General features: G+C 35.9%; 2 long non-coding RNA genes across 2 annotated transcripts in view; one reads left to right on the forward strand and one right to left on the reverse strand.

Moving 5' to 3' along the window:
• Window positions 1-3212: 3212 nt before the first annotated feature.
• On the reverse strand, window positions 3213-11147 carry LOC105492515 (uncharacterized). Its single transcript, XR_011609516.1, has 2 exons — window positions 11014-11147; window positions 3213-3399 (listed from the first exon to the last, which is right to left on the reverse strand). It is a non-coding gene; the product is annotated as an uncharacterized lncRNA (long non-coding RNA).
• Window positions 10837-22184, forward strand: part of LOC105492514 (uncharacterized) — a 206690-nt gene continuing 195342 nt past the window's right edge. Inside the window, exon 1 of the long non-coding RNA XR_011609517.1 lies at window positions 10837-12540. This is a non-coding gene — a long non-coding RNA (uncharacterized lncRNA). The remainder of the gene's footprint in view (window positions 12541-22184) is intronic.

Genomic DNA, 22184 nt, shown 5'->3' on the forward strand with positions numbered 1-22184 from the left:
TTCTTGCTGAGTTGCTTAAACCCCAATTTGGAACTGAATAGCTTTTTTGAGGATCCAAATTTCTCAAGAAATTCCATTTTTGAGAAACCTCTAGAATTTTCAAAACTAACTAACCATGATAGCTTTCTCTACGCTGGCTCACAGCTGTCTTTGGCTGGTAACTGAAGTTACCCAAAGCCCCCAGTTATTCACTTGTCTCAAGGTTAATAATTCCCATTCTATTTCTGCTCATCTTCTCAGAGAATTATCTCCTTAAGTTCATTATTGCTTCTGTGATTATCCAAATACCAGGACATAGAGCAGAGCTCAGAAATCAGTCTGTAGGATCAGCTACACATGCAAATAAAGGACTAAGGATTCTCCTAGGTATTGCTTGGTTGTACTAAATTAGGAATAATATAATTAGCAACATAATAAAAAGAATAAACACATATAGTGCATACCATATGTCAAACCGTTAGTGTTCTATTGTTGCTGTAATAAATTGCCGTCAACTTAGAGGCTTAAAACAACATAAATTTATTATATTACAGTTCTAGAGGTCAGACTTCCAAAATGGGTCTCACTGGGCTACAATCATATTGTTGGTAAGACTGTGTTCCCTTTTGTAGGCTCTAGGAGAGAATCCATTTCTTCACTCAAACTGGTTATTGGCAGAATTTACTTTCTTGTGGTTGTAGGAATGAAGTCTTCATGTCCTTGCCCACTGTCAGGTACAGTACATTCTTAGTTTCTAGAGACTGCTTTTATTCCTTGGTTCGTGACTTCTTCCTGCACCTTAAAACCAGCGTGGTGCATTGAATACCTCTCACACTTTGGATCTCTCCTGTCTTGTCTTCCACCGTCACGTCTCTCTGAACACCACTGGAAAAGGGTCTCTGTTTTTCAGGATTTTGGGACTAGATTAGGCCCATCTGGATAATCCATGATGGTCTCCACATCTCAAGTATATAACCTTAATCACATATTAAAAGTCCCCTTTGCAAGTCGAAGAAATGTATCCCCAGGCTGCTTTATCAGATACTTTATAATTTACTATCATTATTATTGTTCAGAACACTGATGTCCAAAATTTGAAAAAAGAAATGCTAACACTATTTCTAGTAGCTAAAATAGGAAGAGAATTGAGATGAGATCTGTGAAAATACCACACCAAATTTCTAGATAAAGAATATAATTATGATTTACAGACAGCTTCATATTTAGATAATTTAAAATCATAACTTGTAAATGAGATTTTTGCATATGCAGAAATCGGGCTTAAAGAAAGAAATGAGTGAATGCTTTCAGACATAGTGTCTTGACTTTAAAACTGCTATCTTTTGGATGGGTGGCTATAAGGATAGTAATCTTCACTTATATTTATGTTACTTTGATGATTCAATACACCTTCACAGATATTGTCTTATTTTCTGTAAAAAAAATTATGTCAGTCAAAGACAAGTATCTTCCTAAAAATAGGTAGAAAATTCTAAATAATTATTTAAAGGTGTAAATCTTAATGACATAGTGAGCTAAGTAGTAATAAGAGCTTGAATTATGCTTACTCCACAGCAGGCACTGCTTTAAGGATTTTAAATATATGAATTTATTTTAATTTGGAAGTGGATGAATTATAATACTATTTACCTTCTTCATATATGAGGAACCTGAGGCAAAGAGAAATTAAATAACTCTGCTAAGATTATGTAGCTAGAAGGAGGCACAGCTAGAATTTGAACCGGGCAATTGGGTTTCTTAATTGGAATGCTGTATGCCAATTTCTAGTCAAGTTTTCATTCCAGAGAGCAACCATTTCTGGTGTCCTTTATACCTGTCTTTCCTTTGTAGACACATAAAGAGGGAAAATGTGTACATCACTCCTTCAATGGCCATCTATAGCTCACCAGGTTGCTGTTGTATGGGAAGTGTAAAGATAACCGAGAATCAGTCTTATTACATTGGTTACATCTCTTCACTTTCCTTTAGCAGTTAACATCTTTATTTCAGGTTTCTTTCCCAGGCTAGAGGAGTGGAATACCTGTATGAACGATATATATATCTGACTTTGTAACCACTGTGGATTGACTGATAACAAATTTTTAAGGACCATATGGTGGTAAAATCCTTTGAAGTATACACAAACTGTAAAAACAGATTTAGGAGTGTATTCCTCCATCAATATGCCAGCCTTGACATGAATAACTGCCATTAGCATTAAAAAGAATTTCCAGGTTAAATCTCCCAGGAGAAAAGATCCAAACCCTGTCATCTATCTCACAGACATACTAAATTAGTTCTTATGGGGCATGTGGAATTGCCCAAATCAAACACCCAAATAGAAGCAGTAGAGATTTAGTGGTGACGGTTCTTAAGCAGGGGCGGAAGCTGTTCACAACCATTAAACAAATTAATGGTCCAATATAACCAGAATCTATTCCTTCTCTATAAGCTAGAATAGTGTCAATTATTCTTCCAGTTGCATGCAAGGTAGTTGGAGGACATCTGAGTGCAAAGTCTGGATCATAACAGGGACATTTTAAGACTTATCAGATGCCACAAGTGGGAAGCACCTTATTCTGTAGAATATGTAGTTTTATTGTTCATCTCTTTCTCAAATAAAGAATCCTAAACCTGGCATTTGTCCTTGTCTCTGCTATTGATGGTGTAGTCTACTTGACACGAATAAGGTCCCGTAAGAGCCGGGCAGACAGCTCACATATTCCGAGTACAGATTGCAGAGCTCCCATGAAAATACAGAAGTGGGTGGCTTTCAAAATTCTTTTCATGAATTTGACATCCTCAGTGAAAGGGCAGTTGCTGAAAACATGGAAGTCATTAATATAAGAACCTAATCCATAACATTGGCAATGCAATTCAGGCATGTTTGATACAAATTAGATTAAAAATTCATTATTTATCTCTAAGGTCCCTATTCCCTAAGACCATGCCTTCTCCTAATTACATCATTTTTTCCCTCCTCTTTACTATTTACTTTGATTTGATAATTACATCTTTCTCACACTATCATGGGTTGGGTCTGCCCCATGACTGCTTACTCAGCCCATCTCTCTCTACCTGACAGAGGTCCTGCATCAGAGAATAAGAATGATATTGAATGATACAATGTATTCAATGATTAGAAAGCAGTCCTCCTCTATCCCCACCCCCTCTTAATTTGGGTTTCCAACATTAATTCAATTCCCTGAATATTTTTGTGAAACTAAAATTACTACAAGTCTTTCACTGACTTTATTAATTGGAAATATTAGACTCAATGAAGATGAGATTTACAGTGGCTTGCACAGTAGGCAGCTTCTGTTGGCTTGATGGTATCTGGGAAAGAATCTCCGTAATCCTCTTCACCATGCCATTATGGTCACACGATCACTGCCTTCATTCTAAGCATCATTTTCCTATCTAAGTGAGGTAGAAGGGAGAGATGGTAGCGTTTTAACCAAATCTATTACTTTTACTCAAGAAAACGAAAAGCTATCTAGATAAACCTTACAGAGGACTTAATCATTTTCTCGTAGACCCACATTGAATTTCCCATCTATGCAGAGCTACAAGGTAGGATAGGAAATACAGGGTTTTAGATTTTTAATCCTCTGTAGTCAAAAGTAGCAGAGAAATGGTTTGGAAATACCTTTTGGGCAGTCAATCTCAGTAGTTGCTTAATAGTTTGCTTGCAATGTAAGTTAATTTTGTTTACATTAAACTTATTTCTTTTAGTAATTAAGAACTCATTCAAGTGTCCAGAGACTTTAATACAGTAACTCTGATTTTTACCATTCATAATTTTCCCACAGTCTCTTCTTCCAACTTTCTAATTATTAGTCTCATTTTTGTTAGTTTGAGCTTAAAGATATACTGCCTCCTTTGTAATTGACCCCTCAACTCTCATACTCTCTTGAAGTACATCTACACTTAGAAAATAGAGTAGATAAAAGATGAATTTTTCCTTTGAAATAGCTTTATAAACCTGCTTCAAACTTTATGCAATCCTCTCTCACACCTGAAATTATCAACTCTTGGGGATTTCACATGAGAGAATTTATGCAATTTAGGCATAGAGTGTATTATAAATGAGTTTGATCATTCATTCATCCAAGATTTACAGATTTGTTTTACTTCTTAACCCATGACATAAGGGTATACAGTATTTTCAGCTTGCTTTATTTCCTGACTCACCATATACAGAATATTTTCTCCACTTATCAGATTAACCTCTAGTTTCCATTATGTGGTAGTCAGAATAATGCTTTCCCAACCAAAAAGATGCCCACACCCTCATCCATGGAAGCTATAAATATGTTGCCTTACATGGCAGAAGGGACTCTGTAGCTGTGGTTAAGATTGATGAATTTGGCTGGGTGTGGTGGCTCATGCCTGTAATCCCAGCACTTTGGGAGGCCGAGGCAAGTGGATCACCTGAGGTCAGGAGTTCGAGACCAGTCTGGCCAACATGGCGAAACCCTGTCTTTACTAAAAATACAAAAATTAGCCAGGTGCAGTGGCAGGTGCCTGTACTCCCAGCTATTTGAGAGGCTGAGGCAGGAGAATCCCTTGAACATGGGAGGCAGACATTGCAGTGAGCCGAGATCGTGCCACTGCACTTCAGCCTGGGTGACAGAGCCAGACTGTGTCTCAATAAATAAATAAATAAATAAATAAATAAATAAATAAATTTATTTGAGATGAGAATTCTCCAACCAGGTCCAATCTAATCATATGAATTCTTAAAATCATAGCAACCTTTCCGAGCTGCAGTCTGCAAAATATACAGTCTACAGAAGGGTCAGAGAGACTGCACTGTTACCAGCTTTGAAGATGAGAGACAAAGGGGCCCAAAGAATGTGGATGACATCCAGAAGCTGGAAAAGCAAGGCAATGGCTTCTCACTTAGAGCCTCCAGGAAGAAAAGCAGCCCTGTTAACACTTTGATTTTAGCCTAAAGAGATGCATGTTGAATGTCTGACTTTTTTTGTTGTTGTTTTAAAACATTAAGTTTGGGGAAATGTGTTATAACAGCAATAGAAAGCAAATGAGAGTTTCATATCTGAAACTGGAGTGCAGATGTAAAAAATACCTGAAATTGCAGAAGTGGATTGGGAATTGTGCACTAGGAAGAGACTGGAAGAATGTTGAGTAGCATGATGGAAAATATGTGTATTGCCTTGCAAAAACTTAGCAAAAATATGAATGTGGATGATTCTGTCAGTGAGGGCTCAGAAGGAAGTAAGAAGCATGATGGAAAACCACGTCCCCCTAGAGAACACCTAAATGGTTGTGAACAGACTGCAAATAAAAACAGCAGCCTTAAAGTTAATGTTGATGGGGGCTTAGGAGGAAGTGAAGAACATGTTATCAGAAAGTAGAAGAAAGGAGATCCTTGTTATATAGTGGCAGTAAGTTTACTGCAATTGTGTCCTAAAATTAGGTGAAAAATAGAACTTGTAAATGACAAATTGGATATTCAGCTGACGAGATTTTCAAGCAAAATGTTAGAGATGTGGTCTGGTTTCTTCGTGTTGCTTAGAGCAAAATTGGAGAGAAAAACAGTAAATTGAGAGAAAGAACTGTTAAACACAAAAGACGTGGGACTTGATTTTGAAAACTTTCAGCCTATTAAGATGAAAAAAGCTTCCAAAATGAAGAGTTTCCATGTCAGAAAGGCATCCTCTAAAGGCGAAATTGAGGATGTGGCTATACAACCCTTTGCTAATATCTTAGAAGGGAACAACAGACTTTTCAATCACACAAAGATGCCTGGAAGAGATTAAAAGTGCAACACATAGACTGTCTCCAGAGAGCATCTGGAAAGCTTAAGAATTTTCTCCCTCAGTCATATAAGTAAAAGTCAAAAATATAAAAGGATTTTTCTATGAAAAATTTGTAGATGGGCCTTTTATGTAATGAGGTAAATCCATATTAACCATACAGAAAACCCACATGATTTTTGGGAATTTCACATAGTAAAACCAATGACAGTTTGGATCAAAAGGGGCAGAGAGTACAACATGAAAGACCTCAAAAATTATCCTGGCAGGAATCAGATCAGAACAACCACTCAGCTGCAGACATATATGAGCAGCATATTCTCTTCTGAGACCAGAGACGCAAGTCCAGGGAGCAGAGCTGTGAGTCCAGAGATAGATCTATGAGTCAAAGAGGATTATTCTCTGGAAAACAAATGTAGTTTACTTAGCTGAAATTTTAAATTGATTGGTGTTAGTAACTGCTTTTCCCCTTTCATTTTCTCCAGTTTACAACTAGTATGTCTAAAATTATTTTTCCATGGCTGTTCCATCATGATTTTTTTTTGGAGCCAATACCTTGTTTGTTAAGTTTCACATGTTCACAAATAAGGAAGAATTGTGCCTGAGAACAAATTAGACCCTCATTCATATCTAACATAGATAATATTTGGAATTTTTATCTGATAAAATTTAGAAGTGATTTTGTTGATGTTTAATGGGTTGATGCTTTTGGGGACCTTGGGATGTGGCGAATGTCTTCCGTATGTGTGAAAGATGTGAATTTTGAAGGTCAGAAGGTGGGCTATGGTAGGCAGAATAATTGACCCACAAAGTTGTCCATACCCTACCACCTCAAACCTGTGTCCACATGAAACATTGTCTTTATAGTTGTGATTCAGATGAAAGAACCCAATATGGGAACATTATCCTGCATTATTTAGTAGAACCAATTTAAAAGTGGCTGCATTGCAGGAACAAAAGTAGCAATACACAGCAGAACAGGTAAAACAGAATCTCAATTTTCTGTCCACAGGACTGAAATGGAACCTCCAATAAACCGTAAAAGACCAAGGAGGCCATGTAGAGGAAGGGACAAAGAAAAGATATGTAAAAATATTTATTTATTTTTTAAATTATACTTTAAATTCTAGCGTACATGTGCACAACGTGCAGGTTTGTTTTATATGTATATATGAGCCATGCTGGTGTGCTGCACCCATTAACTCATCATTTACCTTAGGTAAACCTCCTAATGCTATCCCTCCCCCCTCCCCCCTCCCCACAATAGGACCCGGTGTGTGATGTTCCCCTTCCTGTGTCCAAGTGATCTCATTGTTCAATTCCCACCTATGAGTGAGAACATGCAGTACTGGGTTTTCTGTTCTTGCGATAGTTTGCTGAGAATGATGATTTCCAGCTGCATCCATGTCCCTACAAAGGATACAAACTCATCTTTTTTTATGGCTGCATAGTATTCCATGGTGTATATGTGCCATATTTTCTTAATCTAGTGAACTCCAGAGCTCACCTCCAAGCTCTATACGGGAGGACTGATTCTAACCAGCATGCCAAACACTTTCAGAAATGAATTAAAAGATAGACCACCATCTAGGTCCCAGAATGACCATTAGATGGGACATGTCTTGAACAAATTTGAAGACTACTACCAAGGTTTTGAAAATAGATGTAATATTAGAACCAGGACACTCAGGAAGCTGAATGAAACTAGTAGCTTTACCTAATCAGTTCAATGACCTGCTAAAACAAAAAATAATAACATTTTCATAGGATGTTTTAAAACCTAGAATTTTAAAACATAATATGTAAAATATGCAGGACAAAATAAAAACTCATAAAATATTTTTTAAAAACATGAAAATTTTGACTCCTGTGGAAGAAGATAGTCAGCAACACCAACATGACATGGGTATTGAAAATATCCAATGGACATTAAAGCAGCTATTACAGAAATGCTCTAACTAGGAATGATAAATACTCTTGAAAAATGTGTTGAAATAGAAAGCCTCAAAAAAGATAAATAACACAAAACCAAAAGAAAATTGTAGATATTAAAAAAACCATCAAAATAAATCCTTACTAGATGGAGTTAATATCAGAACAGAGAAGAAAATTACAACTTGGTAAATTTGCAGATAGAGCAGTAAAACTTAATCTGAAAATGAGATTTAAAAAATAGGAAACAATGAACAAAGATGAGGGATCATGGGAAAAACAATGAAATTTCAAACATTTGTTTTATCAAAGTCCCAGAGGAGAGGACAGAGATTCCTTTCTGGAAGAAATGACAAAAATGGGAAGAAATGACAGCTGGCAATGTCTTACATTGACACGAGATATAAACTTACAAATTCAAGAAACTGAACAAACCCTAAGAAGGAAATCTAGTCAGATACATTATAACAAACCAGTGAAAACAAAAGACAAAAAAATTGGAAGTAATCAGAGAAAAATGATTAATAACCTATAGATAAACAAGTATTTAAAAGAATATAAAATTCTCATAATTATTGAGTTCAGAGGGATGTGGCGTAATATTTTTTAAAGATGTAAAATAATCCTGACTTGTATATTCAATTATTGTATCTTCTTTAGGAATGAAGGTGAAATTAAGACACTTAGTTAAAGAAAAACTGAGAAGTGGTTTACTGGAGGTATAAATTGAAACAAACTTGGAACTTAAGGAATAAAAGAGAACAACAGAATTGGAAAATATCCAGGTAAATATTTGTCTGTTCTTCTCTCGAATTGTTAAAAATAGCATTCTGGCAATGCTGATTTCAACTAAAATCAGAGAGTATAACATTGCCAGATCAGGTTTTTACTGTGTGTAGATAAAACATATAAGACACGTATGTAGCATAAAAGAACAAGGGGACCTATACAATGTTAATATTTCTATATTCCAAATGACATGGTAAAATATTGATTCTGAATAGTCTTTAAAGGTGAATATGAAAAAATTAAATATACATATTATTATACGTAATTATAAGCATATGAATAATTACATTAAATGTAAATATCTAAACATACTAATTAAAGTACAGAATTTCAGATAGAATATGTAATATAATTCAACTCTATGATGTCTACACAAAGTCCACTTCAAGTAGAATTAAGAAAAAGAGTGTAGAAAATGTTTTTTCATGCAATAATGAAACAAAGCTACAGTGGCTATATTCATATTGAACAAAAAATAATTACCAGGGAAAACAGAGATATTGATAAAAGGGATAATTCACCAAGAAAACTTAGAACTTCTAAATATGTATGCACCTAAAAACAGAGCTTGAAAATGGATGAAGCAAAATCTAACAAGACTGAAATAAGATATAGTTAAGTCCACAATTATAATTAATTTCAATACTTCCTTCTGAGTAATATTATAGAACTAGTGGGTAGAAAATAAGTGAGGCTCTAGAAAAACTAAGAACACCATAAACTAACTAGATCTGACTGACATTTATAGAACACCCCACCTAAATGTACTTGTAATACTAAACCAGATCTTTCAAACCTGTGCTACAAATTAGACCATAACAAATTTAAAAGATTTAAAACTGTACAAAGTATATTTTCAGACCTTATGAAATTAAATTAGAAATTACTAGGAGAAGTATATGAAGAAAGTGTCTAAACACTGAAACATTAAACAACGCATATGAAAATAATATTTGAGGCAAAGAGGTAATTTTAACATAATTTAGAAAATACTTTGAACTCAATAAAAATGAAAAATTAGTAAGATGCAGCTAGAACAATGCTTAGAGGGAAATTTATAGCACTAAAATGCTTGTATTGGTAAAGAAGAAATATGTTAATACAGTACCATGCTTCCACATTAAAAAATTAGAAAAATAATAGAGAAATAAGCCAAAATTAAATCAAGCAGAGGAAAGAAAGTAACAAGGATAATAACAGAAAACAACAAAAATAAGAACAGAAAAATACGGAGAAAAATGAAAACAAAAGAGGTTTTATGAAAAGATGGGCAAAGTTGATACGACTTTAGAAAGACTAAAGCAAAAGTCAAATAGTTGATAATAGGAATGAAAGACAATATATTCACTGCTAGCCTCACAGATAATGAGACGATAATAAGGAATACTATAAACAACTCTGCAAACATAACTACATAACTGTGGCAATTTACAAGAAATTTCATAGACCTAAGTCAGGCTCTTGGCAAATGAGTCTTAACAATTTCTCTATTTTTCATCCTGGAATTTCTGACATTCATTCCACCTGATCCCTATCACCTTCCAGTATGTGATTGGCACAACCAAAATCTCTACATTTTCTAAAGCTGATCTTGTAATTCCTGTGCTTCATGTTTTTAAATTTCTTTCAACTTATTAGAAAATAATTATTAACATAAAAGCTCTGTCGTGATATGACTTCTCCTATATCTCTACACTTTTTTGTATGACTTATTCTTTGTTTTGAGAAATTATGATACTTGTTTTTGCCCTAATTCACAAATATTTCTCATGTGCACCTAGAATGCCCTCCCAAGATTTAGAGTCGCAAATTTCCATATTTCTAGAAATCTAATTTACTTTCTCATTGAAGGTTGATCTTTTTTATTTAGGTAAATTTAGATGCTGTTTTCCACCTGCTGTTATTGCATCTGTTTATGTTTCAAATACTGCACATATCTCATGTTTTTGCCATTATTTGCATATCTGCCTTCTATTAGAATATAAAAATCTTGCAGTCACTTCACTGACCTGCACAGATTCTGGCACACAGTAGTCACTCAGTGGATGTATATAGACAGGTGTAAAAATGAAGTGGTCAAAATCTCACAGGTTGGTAAAAGAGTCCACAGTGCATAACCCAATTGAAAAATTAGTGCCATACTTTTCAATTCATATCAAAAATGGAAAAATATTACAAGTTAAATATCTGGAACATCTTGTTCTTTAAATTTCCCAAGACAATTACTTGAAATTTATTTCATAAAATATACTATTCATGTAATATTGATCTGCTAAATTTAACATTAAATGATCAGTTTCACATAGATTATCATCTTCTACTTCATGCATCATAATATCTAGGCTAACTTATAAAAGCATTTTGACATTAACCCTACATATACAATTAAGTCTCCTTATCACCCATTTGCTTTGCATGAGTGCACGCAATGTATGTTAGCTTGGCATTCTTTTTCTGGAACAGTGAGTAAAAATACTGTTATATCATTATTAAACATGACATATCATTAAAGATACTCAAATGGAGGTACCAAAGGGATAAAACCATGCAATATTGCTCCATCATTTCGGAGGTTGAAGCTCTTCCAGTGAGGCTGCTATAATTTATAATTTGATTCCTACAACCTGATTTATCAATATCTTGCCCCACTGACAACATCTTTATAAGAGGTTCTTCCCTCTCGATGTCTGGTATGTCTCTTCACCTTCACCTTGTGCCATTTTTACTCAGTCTCATTATACTCAGGGATAAACACTTGGGGAACTTGCAACCACTTATATCATAAATGGGTTTATGTCACAATTGGTTTTAAAGGAGAGACATAATATTTTGAATTATGAGCACTGGCCTGCTCTATGAGGTAATTCAGTGTGACAAAATGACTCATCTGGATGACAGACTATTCATGTTGAAGAGGGAAAATTTGGAAGTGACAGTTTATTCTGGTAGTCTTTTTTTTTTCCTTTGCTTATCTTGCTAGGATTAAACTAGTCAAAAGAGCCCACTTGATTGAAATGTGTCCAGTATATTCATACACCTCTCTTGGAACAGGAAAAAAAATGAGTATCTTGAGCAGGCTTTGATTTCTCTTAAAGGCAACAGAGCCATTTCTTTTTGTGATTTTTCTATGAAGAACTAGATCTTCTCTGCAGGAACAAGTGTCTTGCTCTTGACTGGTTAGCCTGCATTGAACCAGGTCATTCAGGGAGACCTCAGACAGGTCTGCACTGACCTATCTCCATGCAAAAGGGACAGCATTAGTCAGCCCACTGTTCTCAGGGCTTCCAGCAATGTGACAGCTCTGTTAAGAGAGGTGCTGAAGAGAAAAAGTGGTTGTTTGTTGAAAGGCTTACAATGGGATTGCTGCTGAAGTTGAGATTCACGGAAATGATGACGTCATGTTTGATAATTCCAAATCCATCAGGCTTGCAAAGGAATAGGTGATGTCCAAGATTTGGATTGTAGAATTTCTTCAAATGATGGGAGAGACATCCAGAAGTCATTTCAGTAATTTTGTCTATTTAATCTATGTCTTCGTCATCATAAACCTACAGCCTGACCTTCCTCAGGATGGCGAGGAAGCAGTTAAAGGAGTTCCCTGAGTAAATTGCTAGTGCTTCTCTGAATTGGCATGGCAATGGCCACTTGGATGATGCCCAGGAGCTTTATTTAGTGCATTATGCCATTTTTCTCAGAAGAAAACATGGCCTTCTAAGAATAGCCAGAATTGACAAAAGTCTACAAGTCACTTGCTGGCAAGTGTTTGTACATTTAACTTACATGCGAAGGCTTAGCTGTTTAATCAATTCTTAGAAGACTTCATTTGAACTTCACCCACAGGTTCTTTTCTTATTCATTACTGACCTGGCTTCTAGTTAGAACATAGTTTCTCTATGGCTATCCTTTCACCTTATTTAGATTCATCTTTCTCCATACTATCACAGCACGGTTCAACTCCTCACAAATGTGCAGAGTCCTTCCACAATGACGCTGAGTATAGTCTGTTTATGGTGCTACCTGCTCACACCTTGACTACTGCCTCAATATACTCCATATGGTAAGTGATAAAGACAGAGGACTGTTCATTTCCTATGGTTCTATTCTCTCATAATGTTAGCATCTGTATACTTGATACCAAGTAATACATTTGTATTTTTCAAGTGACAGAAGTGTTTCTGAACATTTTCCTGAAGAAATAATTTAAGTGTTCCAGATTCCTTGAAATTTAGTTGCAGCAATGGCTAATGAAGTTATGAAAATTGTTCAAGCTCATCAATCATTTAGAAAAAGTATAATAAAAGCTACAATGAGATGTTGCCTTATAGAATTTGAAAAAAATAGTAAAGGAAGATCTTATGAGTGAATATATAAAATAGGAAGTCATTGCTAATGAGAATAAAAACTTTTATTTAAAAAGCTAATTTAGAAAAGTTCATTAAAAGTAAAAAGTATATGCATTTTGATGCACATTTTAAAAATATTATTTATAGAAAATTTCATCATGGTGTGGTTTATCTTGGCAAAGCACTGGAGGCAAACTGAATATTTACAGAAAAAGTAAAATAAATTGATTTGAATCTAAATTCTAAAAAATTAAAAAAGAATGAGATAAAATTGCACTGGATAATCTAATAGTCAGGAGAGAAATCCACAGATACTGTTGAGGAAAACAGGTTGCAACAAAAAGTATATAATACTATCTCATTAAAATAAAAAACAAAAGAAACCCTTTTACATGTGAATACATATGTCAGCTATACTATAAGGTTTTTTTAAGGTAGATAAGTGATAGGTGGTACTAGTTATATTTTTCTACATAATTACTGCATCATGTCACTAGTTTTATTGATCATGTGCAACTTAATATTGAAACATGTGATATGGTTTGACTCTGTGTCCCCATACGAATCTCTGTCTCAAATCGTAATCCCCACAATCCCTATGCGTCAACGATGGGACCTGGTGGGTGGTGATTGGACCATGGGGGTGTTTACCCCATGCTGTTCTGATAGTGAGTGAGTTCTCATGAGATCTTACGGCTTTATATCTGTTTGACAGTTCCTCTTACACATCCTCTTTCTCACATGCTGCCATGTAAGACATGTCTGCTTCCCATTCCGTCATGATTTTAAGTTTCCTGAGTCCTCCCCAGCCATGTGGAACTGAGACGGTTAAACCTTTTTTTCTATATGGATTACTCAGTCTTGGGTAGTTATTTATAGCAGTATTAAAACATGCTAATACAGTAAAATTGGTACCATGGAGACTGGGATACTGCTCTAAAGATACTTGAAAATGTGGAGGCAACTTTGGAACTGGGTAACATACAGGGATTGTAACAGCTTGGAGGGCTCAGAAAAAGACAGAAAGAGGTGGGAAAGTTTGGAGCTTTCTAGAGACTTGTTTAATGATTTTGACCAAAATTCTGATAATGATGTGAACAATGAAGTCCAGGCTAAGGTGGTCTCAGATGGAAATTAGGAATTTAATGGGAACTGAAGTAAAGATCATTCTTGCTAAGCTTTAGCAAAGAGACTGGTGGCACTTTGCCCCTGCCCTAGATATTTGTGAAACTTCTAACTTTCGATATTTGATTTAGGATATTTGGCAGAAGAAATTTCTAAGCGGGAAAGCTTTCACGAGGAAGCAGAGCATAAAAGTTTGGAATATTTGCAGCCTGACCATGAAGTAGAGGAGGAAAATGCATTTTCTGGAGAGAACTTCAAGAAGGCAGCAGAAATTTGCATAAGTAATGAGAAGCCAAATGTTAATAGTTAAGACCATGGTGCAAATGACTCGATGGCATGTCAGAGACCTTCACAGCAACCACTCCCAGCACAGGTCCTGAGGCCTAGGAAGAAAAAAATGGTTTTTTGGGCTGATCCCAGGGCCAACTGCTTTGCGTAGCCTCAGGATTTGGTATCCTGAATCCCATCTGCTCCAGCTCCAGCCATGGCTAAAAGGGGCCAAGGTAGAGCTTGGACCATTGCTTCAGAGGGTGCAAGTCCCAAGCTTGGCAGCTTCCACCTGATGTTGAGCCTCTAGGTGCACAGAATTCAAAAATTGAGGTTTGGGAACCTCCTCCTAGATTTCAGCAGATGTATGGGAACACTTGGATGCCCAGGCAGAAGTCTGCTTTAGGGGTGGAGCCCTCATTGAGAATCTGCTAGGGCAATGTAGAAGGGAAATGTGGGATTGAAGCCCCTACACAGAGTCCCATTGGGCCACTGCCTAGTGGAGCTGTGAGAACAGGACCATCGTCCTTTAAATCCCCAAATGGTAAATCCACTGACAGCTTGTACCCTGTGCCTGGAAAAGTCATAGACACTCAACATCAGGCCATTAAAGCAGCCAGGGGGTTGTACCCTGCAAAGCCACAGGAGTGGAGCTGCCCAAGGCTGTGGGAGCCCACCTCTTGCATGTGTGCCCTGAATGTGAGACATTCAATCAAAGGAGATAATTTCAGAGCTTTAAGATTTAATGACTGTCATGCTGGGTTTCAGATTTGCATGGGCCTGTAGCCCCTTCGTTGTAGCCAATTTCTCCCATTTGGAATGGGAGTATTTATCCAATGCCTGTACCCCCGTTTTATCTTGGAAGTAACTAACTAGCTTTTGATTTTACAGGCTCATAGGCAGAAGGGATTTACCTTATCTTAGATGATACTTTGGACTGTATTAGTTAATGCTGAAATGAGTTAAGACTTTGGGGGACTGTCTGGAAGGCACGATTGGTTTTGAAACGCAAAAAGGACATGAGCTTTGGGAGGGAATAGGGGAGAAATGATATGGGTTGACTCTGTGTCCCCACACAAATCTCATTTTGAATTGTAATCCTCATAATACCCATGTTTTGAGGGCAGGACCTGGTCAGAGGTGATTGGATCATGGGGGTGGTTTCTCCCATGCTATTCTCCTGAGAGTGCATGAATTTTCATGAGATCTGATGGTTTTATAAGTGCTTGACAGTTCCTCCTACACATGTTCTCTTTCATCTGCCACCATGTAAGACACTCCTGCTTCTGCTTCTGCCATAAGTGTCAGTTTTCTGTGGCCTCCTCAGCCATGTTGAACTGTGAATCAACTAAACCTATTTTCTTTATAAGTTACCCAGCCTTGAGCAGTTCTTTATAGCAGTGTGAAAATGGAATAATACAACATGCATTTAACATTTAAACAAGAAAGAAAACAGTAGAGTTTGGGTGATATAAAACCAAGATCCTCAGTTTCTCATCTATGTATTAAAGTAGTGGCTGTCTTTTCAATGTTCTGTTCTGATACCCACAGAGATTTGCTATTATTTTTTGCCTGACTAAAGAAGGTAAACTTAGACAAATATTATTTCACTGAACAAATGTATTTAAGTTACTGGGACTTACAAGCTAAAAATAAAATAATTCCTTGAAGAAGAATGTTTTCAAGTGGGAAAAAAAAAAACAACACATGAATCTGGGCTGAAATTTGGTGGCATGGCTTATTTTAAGGGCTGACAGTTAAGGAGAAGAGTACATAAAGAGAACAAAAAGATGATTGTGGAGTGACAACGTACTACTCCAGCTCATGATCTGGTATCACAATGAGTCTGTTATTAGACAAAAATGTAATTGTTATTTTATACCTAGTTTTATTTTCCTACTAAATAATAATTGAATATATATTCATGCACGCACACATACACACACACACACACACACACACACACCATTTGTTCTATTTCTTTGAAGAACCTTGACTAATATATCTCATATATCATATATCTATCATATAACTGATATCATACACACACACACACACACACACACACACACACACACACACAGTCATCCTTCAGTATCATCTGAGAGTCCTGCAGATACCAAAATCTGTGGATGTTCAAGTCTCCCATTCAGCCCAAAGGAACCTGCTGGTATGAAAACTTGTCTCTCCATATCTGTGGGTTCTGCATTCCTGGACTATTGTATTTTTTAACCTACAGTTGATTGAATCTGTGGATGTGGAAACTGCAGATATGGAGGGTCAAGAGATATGGAGAAATGGAGAAATGGAGAAAGAAAGACACAGGGGGAGAAAGACAGACAGACAAACAGAGACAGAGAAAGAGAGAGAGATTTATTATTAAGAACCAGCTTACATCATTAAAGATGCTGAGAACTGAGAAGTCCAATCTTCCATCTGCAAGTGGAGATCCAGAAAAGCAGGGTCATAATTCAGTGTGAGTCTGCAGACTTGAGAATCAGGGAATTTAATGATGGAAATTCCAATCCTGAGGCAGAATAGGAAATTAGAGGTCCCAGGTCAAGCAATGGGGCAAAAAAAATGAGGTGAATTCATCCTTCTTTGGGATTTTTTCCTATTCAGGCCCTCAATGGATCAGATGATGTTAACCCATGTTGAAAAGGGTCCCCACCTCTAATGCTAATATTACTCACAGACACACCCAGAAAAAGTGTTTAATCTAGACATCTGGGGGCCCACCCAATTTGGCATATGAAATTATCCATCACAATAGTATACATAAAACCATTTAACAATATAACAGGTACAGCTAAGGTTTGAGTGCTTACTACGAGCCTGCCTCTACTCTAACTGCTGGAGACACATTAGTAAACAAAATTGGGAAACATTGTATCCTGGCAAACTCTACATTTGACCAGTACCCAGAGAGTTTTATAGAGCCAGATTACAGATTCCAGAGCTAACACTTACAAAGAAGAATTCTTTTCCAAGAAGGAAAAGAACCTGGGAAAGCATTGAAGCTGTTACATTCAATTCATTAGAAAAAAAGGCATGTGCTGAGTCTCAGTGTTTAGTGTGCATATGAATGTCCTAGGAAATTTGAGATAATGCCATTTTTTTTATTCCAATCTGAAAAATCTGAGAAAGAGCCCAGGAATCCACATTTTATAATACATCTCTGATGACTTGGTGTTTTGGCACCACACTTTGAGAAACAGTGGACTAGAGAGTAGCTGGAATGTTCACCCATCACACCTTAACCAGAAATTTTTCATATCCCTATCTACAGAGTGGAGGATGTAGACACCATATTAGAAATTATTCCCATCTCTACGTAGTTTATTTGTTCAGTATTGATCAATATATTTGCTCATCCTTCTGACTATAATTTATTGGTGTAGATAGAGGCATTTGAAACTAGTTAGATTTTTAATGGGGCAGTGTCTTCTTGGAACTTGAGCTCTTCCTTTTACCTTTTCTGCTATCATGCTGTTTTTCCTATTTGGGACTCCACAAGACATCCAGCATTATTATTATGCTAAATGCAACATTTCTTCTAAACTATTTTAACTAATTTTTGGTCTCGTGATCCAAGAATTCTTTCTAACAATCAAACAAAAGCCACAGGCCTAGCTTAAAGCTACCAGTCATAAGTAACAAATCTGTAAATGACTCTAAATCCATTTTTTTTTTTCTGTTACTGCATTTCCTCATATACCCTAGTTTTGCCACAAATTTACAGAGGGTCTATGGTTCTTTCTATCTGTTCTCCACTAATCCTTTAGTTAATGTGGTTCCTCATTTACAAGGGACAAGCCAATTCTATTTCAGTTCTTGCAGGGATGTCCATATAATTCCCAGTTCAAATCAGCCTAAATTTCTTGAGCAACACGGAAGATGTGAATGTTCGGTAGTTTGGGTGGGGATTAGGGAAAGGACTGTTTGGCAAACCAGTTTGAACCTCTCCATTCCAGCTGCTGGTTAACTTTTAGAGGAAAAGAGATGTGCTATTGTTCTTCAGGGAGTACATTTACATTGAGGGTGAGGTGTTATTTTTCTTGTTGCATGAGGTTGTAATTCCTTTGTGTGGCTTTCTTTCTCTGTGGGAGAAAAGAGACAGGATAACTACCAGTCTTGCTAAAGAAAAGTAATCTGTCTGGTGCCAAATATCTGCTTTGAGTACCTTCAAAGCTGACCTCCTAGCTTGTCTAATTTATTGTCCCTGGTGAGAAAGTTTATAGCTAGAAACAAAACTAACCTATTCTTAAATTCTCCAAAAGCAGCTCCCTTGCAGTTGTTTTGCAGAGGGGTTGTTGATACATCTTCTAGGCATTAATTTTTTCAAGGTCAGAATAGCAATAGAATAAAGATATAAAATATAAAACTTCAATGGGTAGTCAATTATCTAGGAAAATTTTCAGCCTTTTCTAAGAATAAGAAACAAATGAAAACATGAAAAGTATCACACATTGGGTTGTTGTTGATTGCAAAACTATTTAATCAGAAAACTATCATGGAGTATCAGGCAACTTATATTTACACAAACAAATATGGGCATCTTAATGTCTGACAGAGAGAATACTTGGTCAGGAATCATGAAACTTGGCATCAATCCTGATTTTTTTTATTCAAAGTTTATTTTTTACTTATGAAATAAAAGAATACTATCTACCAATTAAATTGTGTGAAGATCAAACTGATGATGTATGAAATGTGCATTGTAAATTATAAAAGGCTGAACAAACATGAGATTGTCTTTTTATTGTGGTATTATTTACACAAAGTAAAAACTATTCTTTTCAGTGTGAAATTCTTTGTTGATACAATCACACAGTAATGTTACTATAAGTAAATCAACATTTAGAAGAGTTCCATCATCATCTCCCAAAATATTCTTTATGCCTATAAATAGTCAAGTTCTCCTTAGGACCCCGGTCTTTACCAAACATTGATTTGTTTTGTACCCAGTTTTGCCTTGAATTTGTTTTATTTCACTTAGCATAACACAGTTGAGTTTTGTTCATGCTGTTGTGTGCATCAATAGTCTGTTTTCTTGTATTGCTGGAGGGCGTATCATTGTATGAATTTATGACAGTTTCTTTACACATTTACCAGTTGAAGAACATCTGGATACTTTCCCTTTAGATGATTATGAGCAAATCTGCTATAAATAAAAGCATGCAAATTATTGTGTGGACATATTTTTTAATTTCCCTTGAATAAATACCAGGAAGTGAGGTTGCTAGGTCATAGGATAAGTGTATATTTAAATTTTATACAAACTTTCTCCAAAGCAGCTGTGTAACATTATCCAAGTCCTGCTGTATAAGGGTTCTGGTTGCCCTACATGCTCACCAGCACGTGGTATCAGCATATTTGTTTCACTTGAACTGCTTCATTTGGTTTGTAGCCATTATGATAGGTGTGTAGGGGTGACTCATAATAATTTTAAGCTAAATTTCTCTAATGAATAATGATATTAAGCATATTTTCATGGCTTTTTGCATCCATTTATTTTATTTGGTGAAGTATCTATTTATATCTTTTGCCCATATATCATGAAACTCTATTTCTTTATATTATTTCATTTTAATATTTACAATATTCCAGTAAGTTAGGATTTATAGTTCTCATTTTACAGATGACAAAACTAAGCTATAAATACCACATTGTCTCATATGTGGAATCTAAAAATGTCTAACTAATAGATGTAGAGAGTAGAATGATGGTTACCAGAGGCTGGGTTAATAGGGATGGAGGGAATGGGGCATTGTCGTTCAAAGGTACGAAGTTTCAGAGAAGAAGAATGCGTTTTGGGATCTATTGCACAGCAGGGTGACTATAGTTAATAAAAATATATTGTACATTTCAAAATTTTTAAAAAATAAATTTCAAATGTTTTATCACAAAAATATAGTAGGTAAGCAATTTGATTGATATGCTAATTAGCTTGATCTAATCATTAGACATTGTTTGCATATATTATATTATTACATTGTAATAATTGCATAAACGTATGCAATTGCAAAATATAATGGCATAAATGTATGCAATTCTTTCTTTCTTTTTTTTTTTTTTTTTTTGAGACGGAGTCTCGCTCTGTCACCCAGGCTGGAGTGCAGTGGCCTGATCTCAGCTCACCAGTTGATGCCATTCTCCTGCCTCAGCCTCCTGAGCAGCTGGGACTACAGGCACCCGCCACCTTGCCCGGCTAGTTTTTTGTATTTTTTAGTAGAGACGGGGTTTCACCGTGTTCGCCAGGATGGCCTCGATCTCCTGACCTTGTGATCCACCTGTCTCGGCCTCCCAAAGTGCTGGGATTACAGGCTTGAGCCACTGCGACCAGAAAACGTATGTAATTCTAATTTGTCAATTTTAATTTGTCCAAAAATAGTATTTAAAACAACAAGCAAATTGTTTTTTAACTAGTCCTAATGTGTCTTAAAACGTGTACAAAGATTAGTTTGGAACTGGAAACTCATGATAATTTCTTGTGGCTATACTTATTCCACAGAAGCCAGTGTGTTTTCTAACGTCTATTAATTTCTGGTTGTCTTTAGGAAAATTATGTGCATTGAGGATTATTGTTGTACAGTTTTGAATTTGAGTTCAGCTTCCTTCTGTTTTCTAACATTTTTCAGAAGTAACTGAGGGTTGTGCACTAGTTATGTTGACTGACATGGTATAAAACAATTACACTGTTTTGAATCAGGAAGCAAATCTGCTGAAGGAAGCTGCAGGTGATTCATGCTTGAACATTAGATAGATATAATTTTTGGATCACCTCCCTCTTTGGTTTATTCATGTCTCTACACTCCTTGGTTAGTCTAGTGAATAAAAATTATTATTTATTTCTTGATTTTTACTCTATAGGTACAAGAGAGGCTTTTTCTAAAATACATATTTATGAATTAGTACAGATATTCAGTCTGCATGGAAGAGGCCCTAAACATCAATCTTCCTGTATGGAAAATAAAGATTATAAAAACTGCCACATGGAGTACTGTTCATTAAAGATGATATATGTGACATGATTCATACAGAATGTTAGTTAATGATAGTCACTTTATAATAAAAGTGCTTAGTATAGGCCAGGGATTTTGATAAATGGATTACAGAAATCTAACTCCATGTAATTGACATATTATGCAATTAAATAAATAGACAAATTACCTAAATAGTAAATGAAGATGAGATTTAAATCAGGTATATTGGATTCCATAGTCATACTCTTCACCTCTCTACTCAATTTATTATTTTAATGTGAAATATTTGAAATACTCAAAATGTTTGATGATGTTTCCAGTTATTTCTTAAGTACTTTGCACAAGTATATAAGGCCTGATTGTTTTCTTAATATAAACTGGCTATACTGTATAGGCATTACTCTTAAAAAATCAAGATTAACAACCTAATGCTTACTATTCTACTACCAATAACATCCCCTTTGTATGTGTCCATAGTGATTAATTATAAGAGGCTGTAATCTTTCGAATCATGAATAAAACAAACGAATAGTAAGTAGCTAGTTGTAAATGGTAAATAAAGAAAAATAGAAAATGTCTGTATTCATATTTGATCGGGAAACAGAACTCTTATAAATATTATAGATTAAGAACTTCTAACAGAGACTAGACACAACATAGTTGAGAGAGGAGTCTAAGAAGTCAAGGTCACAAGGGCAATTGGAGGATCAGGGAAAAGTACCAACCAGTCTTCCTAAACGGTGCTGTGGTGGAAAAGACACAACTTGCAGAAAAGTCTGGTAAGCCGTGAGGGTACAGCTGCTGTGTGTAACCATGGAGGAGAACTGATGGGGAATTCCGTGGAAGGCTGTAGCCTCTACATCTGGTGGTAAGCTTGGAATTGTTGCTGGTCCACAGAGCCAGAAGTCGGGAATAAGAGCTGAACATGAAGTGGGGTGAGCTAGCACGAGCTGGAACTCACAAGACACTTTACATAGTCT

The sequence above is a fragment of the Macaca nemestrina genome, chromosome 11, assembly GCF_043159975.1.
Source record: "Macaca nemestrina isolate mMacNem1 chromosome 11, mMacNem.hap1, whole genome shotgun sequence".
Taxonomy (NCBI): domain Eukaryota; kingdom Metazoa; phylum Chordata; class Mammalia; order Primates; family Cercopithecidae; genus Macaca; species Macaca nemestrina.